Below are 6,499 nucleotides of genomic sequence, written 5' to 3'. Positions count from 1 at the left end.
ATGGTAACATGACTGGTTGCATATAAAACCCACAGGAAAATTGTGAATAATATGGATTTGCTTTCATGTTAGAAAGGTATATGAAAAAACCCCCCAAAACACCTCCTATTTGAGCATGAAATATTGAAATATTTTCCCCCAGTATAGGAAGGATACTTATAAGACCTTTACTGCACCATCTGTTCAACATTGGAAATAAAAGCCAATTGGGTAAAAGTAAGTCAAAATCATGGAAAACAGGAAAAAAGCAAAGAATAATAAGAAAAAGTTATTGCACCTGGAGGGAAGAAATAAAACGTGATTTTTCAGAGATGCACTATCTATTTATATAAAAAATCCAGAGGAATATATATTTGAAATGATAAAATTAATACATATAATCAGAGAAGTGATTGGGCACAATTGTATTTGCAGCAGCAACAACTGCTACAAATTTAAAAACAAAATTGCTATTTAGAAAAGCATGGCTATGAAATGTCCATATTTGTGTGAAATTTCAATATTGGAAACCATAAAATATTATAGGGGGATTTCGCTGGTGGTCCACTGGTTCAGATTACCTGCTTCCCAGTGCAGGGATTGGGCATTCGATCCGTGTTCACTGAACCAAGATACCACATGCTGAACAGGGTCACACAAATAAACAAATAATAAAAATTGATCAATAAAATAGGGAGAATTTAAAGAAAACCTAATTGATTGGAAGGATAAAGCATGATATTGACTGGAAGAGTCAATATTGTAAGATGATTATTTCAGAAATTATATTAAAGATTAAATGCAGTCCCAAAGCAGTTAGTTTTTAAAAACTTTATTGAGGTATAATATACAGGCATAAAATTTATCTATTTAAAACATATAAATCCATGATTGTAAAATTATTCACAGTTTACAGCTGTCACTACTATCAAAATCTAGAAAGCTTTCATCAGTAATCAGTTTGCAGTCTTTTCCTATTCCCATCTCTTCACAACCCTTAGTAATCACTAATCTACTTTTGGTCTCTCTACTCCTGTTTTTGATATACATGGAAATGGGCTCATACAATATGCAATCTTTTAGAAGTTTGAATGCCATAAACATACTGTTGAGCAAAAAAAGTGAGACACAAAAGTAATGATACCTATATTTTTGAATGTGTGTATGATATTTCAATGGGGTTTCCCAGGTGGCCCTCGTGGTAAAGAAACTGCCTGCCAATGCAGGAGATGAGGGTTTGATCCCTGGGTCAGGAAGATCCTCCAGGGAATATGAAATGCTAGCCCACTCCAGTAGTCTTTTTAAAAAATTAATTAATTTATTTTAATTGGAGGATAATTACTTTAAAATATTGTGGTATTTTTCTCATACATCAACATGAATCAGCCATGGGTGCATGTGTGTTACCCCATCCAAGAACCACCCCTCCCACCTTCCTTCCTGCCCCATCCATCTGCGTTGTCCCAGAGCACCAACCCTGAGTGTCCTGCTTCATGCATCCAACTTGCAGTGGTCATCTATTTTATATATGGTAATATACATGTTTCAATGCTATTCTCTCAAATCATCCCACCCTCGCCTTCTCCCACATACTCCAAAAGTCTGTTCTTTATATCTGTGTCTCTTTTGTTGCCTTGCATATAGGATCATTGTTACCTTCTTTCTAAAGCCCATATATATGCATTAACATAGTGTATTGATGGTTCTCTTTCTGATTTAGTTCCCTCTGTATAATAGGCTCCAGTTTGATCCACCTGATTAGAACTGATTCAAATGCTGGGAAAACCGGTCAACCATATGTTAAAGAATGAAACTGGAACACTTTCTAACACCATAAACAAAGATAAACTCAAAATGGATTTAAGATCTAAATTTAACACCAGAAACTATTAAAACTCTTGGAGGAAAACAGAGGCATAACACCCTCTGACATAAATCACAGCAAGACCCACCTTGCAGAGGAATGGAAATAAAAACAAAAATACAAATGGGACCTAGTGAAACTTAAAAGATTTTGCACAATGAATGTGAAAAGAAACACCAACATTAAGAAGAAACAAGGAGATCACATGAACAACTTGATCTTCCACTTCACAGAACCTCAAAAAGAAGAACAAGGACCAAATTTAATCAATGGAAGGAAATAACAAAGATTGAAGGGGAAATAAATAGAGACAGAAAAGCAATATACAAGATCAATGAAACTAAGAGCAAACAGAAAACTTGAAAAATACATCATAAATCATATTTCCAGGCATATTCACATAGCATACAGTAGTGGTGTCCCTGCATTCGCCTCTAGACAGGTTGACAACTGGGCGCTTGAAAGGTGGGTGCTGTGATTAGTTGTTCCGTCGTGTCTGACTCTTCGTGACCCCATGGACTGTAGCCCGCCAGGCTCCTCTCTCCATGGGGATTCTCCAGGCATATGAATGAATGTACAAACAATTTATAAGAATTACAAGATAAATATAAAACCAAATGTCTGTCTTGTGAAGTATTGACTTCCTTATATGCTTACTTGACAAATGAAATAAAACGAAACAAAGTAGAAATCCAAGCTTGTGTCAGAAGAAATTAAAAATGAAAAAGGTAAAATTAGGTGAAATTAAAACCAAATGAAGTAGAAGGAAGAAAGCAATAATTAGTGCAAAATCAAAACAAAGGACAAAATTACAATATGGAGAAACAACAAGACCAAATGTATTCTTATTGAATATATTTAATAAAATGGATAAAAAACTCTTGAAAAAAATTGAAAAGGGGGAATTTCCAGGTGGTTCAGTGGTAAAGACTCCATGCTTTCACTGCTGATGGCCCAAGTTCAATACCTGTTTGGGGAAGTAAGACCCAAAAGCCATGAGGTGAGGCAAAAATACTTTTTTTTGTTTTTAAAGAAGAATCAAATCTTTTACAAGTATAATAAATAAAGGGATAATGTATAGTTTTTACAGATATTAAACAGATAAAAAGCAATATTATGAATACATTTTAGTGTCCATATAAAATAGAAAAATCCTAAAATCCAAATCACCAAAATAAAGCACAGCAAATAGAAACCTGAGTAAACCTAACATATATTGTAAAACATTAAGTTCATTATATAAACCTTTCTACAGAATAGTTCTAGATGCTCAGATGGCATTGGTAGTGAATAATAACACGTAAAAATGTAGCAGTACTCTTTCACAAAGTTTCAGGTAAAAGAAAAAGAGAAATACTTCCTAATAATAGCTTTTGTAACAACCTGTCAAGTACGTAACATAACTGAAAACTCAGTTAAAGCTCTTTGTGAACCTAGATGAAGAAAAATAGCTTAATCTAGATATAGCATATGCATTGATTTTTTAAGACAACGGGCAACACAGATGATCACTGTGATTTTATTTCAGAAGTGCAAGATTGGTTTAATATTGGTTTAATGGAAGAAATAAAGGTAATTTACTTCATAATCATTATACAAAGAAAACATTTACCATTCCAACTGATGGAAAATAATGCAAATGTAACATCAACATCAACTGATTATAAAATTTGTTTGAAATATGAGAATATTATGGTTTCACATGAGAAAAGATATGATGAAAAATACCTTAAGATAAATGTCATATTTAAGGATGAACTATTGAAATCTCTTCCTTGACTAAGAAGAGATAGATACAGAATCTTTACTGTACCTTCTATTCAACTTTGGAAATTAAATTGTAGCCTATGAACATAAGTCAAGAAAAAAAAATAATTGCACCTGAAAAAAAGACATGAACAACTATTATATATATACTAATCTCATATAAAATCCATAAGAATAAATATTTGAAATGATGGACTTAATACAAAAAGTCAGAGAACTTATTGACTATAAGACCAATATGTAAACCTCAATATATTACTCTTTACTGCACCAAAAATTACTAAAATTTTTAAAATAAGAGTGTCATTTACAAAATCATGACTATGAAACACCCAAGTATATTTAACATCTCAAAACAGAGAAACACAAAATCTGACAGGGAAAATTTAAAGAAAACCTAACTCATGGAAGGATAAAGCATATCGACTGTAACAACCAATATTTTAAAGATGACTCTCTTTATAAATTATTTTAAATATTAAATGCAATCCCAAGAAGTTTTTATTTTAAACAGATTTATTGAGGTACAATTTGCACACCATAAAATCCATCTATTTAAACTATATAAATCAGTGATTTTAAATATGTTCACAGTTTACAGTCATCACCACTATCAATATCTAGAAAATATTCATCACTGATCAAGTAGCAGTCATTTCCTTTCTCATCTCCCCATAGCTCTTGGTAATTGCTCCTTTTGGTCCTTGTTCTCAAATATCATATTTTTTGATATTTCATGTAAACAGACTCAGAAAACATGACATTTTAGAAAGTTTGAAAGCCATAAACATATCATTGAGTAAAAAAGGCCAGACACAAAAGGAGTGATATCTATATTTTTTGGTGTGCATATTATATTTCAACAGTGTTTTTAAAATTAATTTATTTTTTATTGAAGGAAATTTTTTTGAATTTTTATTTTTAAATTTTATTTTGAACCTTTATTTTTATGTTTATTTTGAATTTTTATGGAAGGAATTTATTGAAGGAATTTTTATTGAAGGAATTTACAGAATTTCGATGTTTTCTTTTAACGGTTTTTGAAAACATTATTAAAACAAATAACATAATTCATTTCAAAATTTATGTAATCATAACAATATTTCCTTTTCATAAAAGATAAAGTTACTCAACAGCATCCAAACTCACTTTTTAATTCTCAAGCTTATGCTTGCAATTATATGCATTTGGAGTCTGACAGTCTTCTGCTTTTATGCCCCACGAGGATAGTACAGCACACTTACGTTCATCACGTATATAGTCTGTTATACTGTTATAAAAAAAATGCATAATTCTGTTATATTCTATGAAGACAACTCATGAAGCAATAGTATTAATACGTAACTGTAATAAAAGATATTTTGAAAATGGGTAATGATGTTTTTAATAAAATTTCAGTATGAGTTTGTTATTAGGAAAATGGGCTACAGAGTAGCCTATTTTTGAACATTTATATCAACATTTCATTAACTTTCAACATCTTCTTCAGCTTTCTATAATTCAATGAAAACAAATGTATTCATATTATTAATATTTCTTTATTTTTCCTCTTCTATACAGCATTCATTTTAAAAACTTACTTTAGTTTGAAAGTTGAACCGTTTAGCCACATCCATGGTTGACCATGACCTTCACGAAAGACTGGAATCCACGATGTAATTGATAGGGACATCAGAAATTTCTAGCCCAAAATAAAAAATTTTCACTTAAATATCATTATGAAAAATTGTTATTAATTTTTAAAATGCAAGTCAAAGGATGAATTCTTTCATAGGACCTTTGGTTCTTTGAACAAAATGAGTATGTTAGATTTTACATCTAACACAATAACACATAAAAGCTGAGTACACCAAAGCCTTGGACTGTGTGGATCACAACTCTGGAAAATTCTTAAAGAGATTGGAATATCAGAGAAATTGGTATTTCTTACCTGCCTTACCTCCCTCCTGAGAAATCTGTATGCAGGCCAAGAAACAACGGTTAGAATCAGACATGGAACAACAGACTGGTTCCAAATAAGGAAAGGAGTATGTCAAAACTGTATACTGTCACCCTGCTTATTTAACTTATATGCAGAGTACATCATAGGAAATGGCAAGCTGAATGAAGCACAAGCTGGAATCAAGATTGCCAGGAGAAATCTCAATAACCTCAGATATGCAGATGACACCCCCCCCCCCTTATGACAGAAAGTGAAGAGGAACTGAATAGCCTCTTGATGAAAGTGAAACAAGAGTGAAGAAGCTGTCTTGAAACTCAACATTTGAAAAACTAAGATCATGGCATCTGGTCCTATCACTTTATGGTAAATAGATGGGGAAACAATGGAAACAGTTACAGACTTTACTTTGTTTGGCTCCAAAATCACTGCAGATGGTGACTGCAGTCCTGAAATTAACACTTGCTCCTTGGAAGAAAAGCTATGACCAACCTAGACAGCATATTAAAAGCAGAGACATTGCCAACAAAGGTCCGTCTAGTCAAAGCTATGATTTTTTCCAGTAGTCATATATGGATGTGAGAGTTGAACCATAAGGAAAGCTGAGCGCTGAAGAACTGATGCTTTTTTTTGTTGTTGTTGGAGGCTAATACTTTACAATATTGTAGTGGGTTTTGTCATACATTGACATGAATCAGCCATGGATTTACATGTATTCCCCATCCCGATCCCCGCTCCCACCTCCCTCTCTACCTGTACCCTCTGGGTCTTCCCAGTGCACCAGGCCCGAGCACTTGTCTCATGCATCCAACCTGGGCTGGTGATCTCTTTCACTATAGATAATATACATGTTTCGATGCTGTTCTCTCAAAACATCCCACCCTCGCCTTCTCCCACAGAGTCCAAAAGTCTGTTCTGTACTTCTGTGTCTTTTTCTGTTTTGCATATAG

At 32.9% G+C, this 6,499-nt stretch overlaps 1 long non-coding RNA gene across 1 annotated transcript; it reads right to left on the bottom strand.

The window, feature by feature from the left end:
* Positions 1 to 2,749: 2,749 nt before the first annotated feature.
* LOC122423741 lies at positions 2,750 to 5,578 on the bottom strand. The gene is made up of 4 exons (XR_006264206.1): positions 5,541 to 5,578; positions 5,191 to 5,291; positions 4,760 to 4,880; positions 2,750 to 2,810 (listed from the first exon to the last, which is right to left on the bottom strand). It is a non-coding gene; the product is annotated as an uncharacterized LOC122423741 (long non-coding RNA).
* Positions 5,579 to 6,499: the final 921 nt, after the last annotated feature.

The sequence above is a fragment of the Cervus canadensis genome, chromosome 21, assembly GCF_019320065.1.
Source record: "Cervus canadensis isolate Bull #8, Minnesota chromosome 21, ASM1932006v1, whole genome shotgun sequence".
Classification (NCBI taxonomy): domain Eukaryota; kingdom Metazoa; phylum Chordata; class Mammalia; order Artiodactyla; family Cervidae; genus Cervus; species Cervus canadensis.
This window is presented reverse-complemented; position numbering and strand designations above follow the sequence as displayed.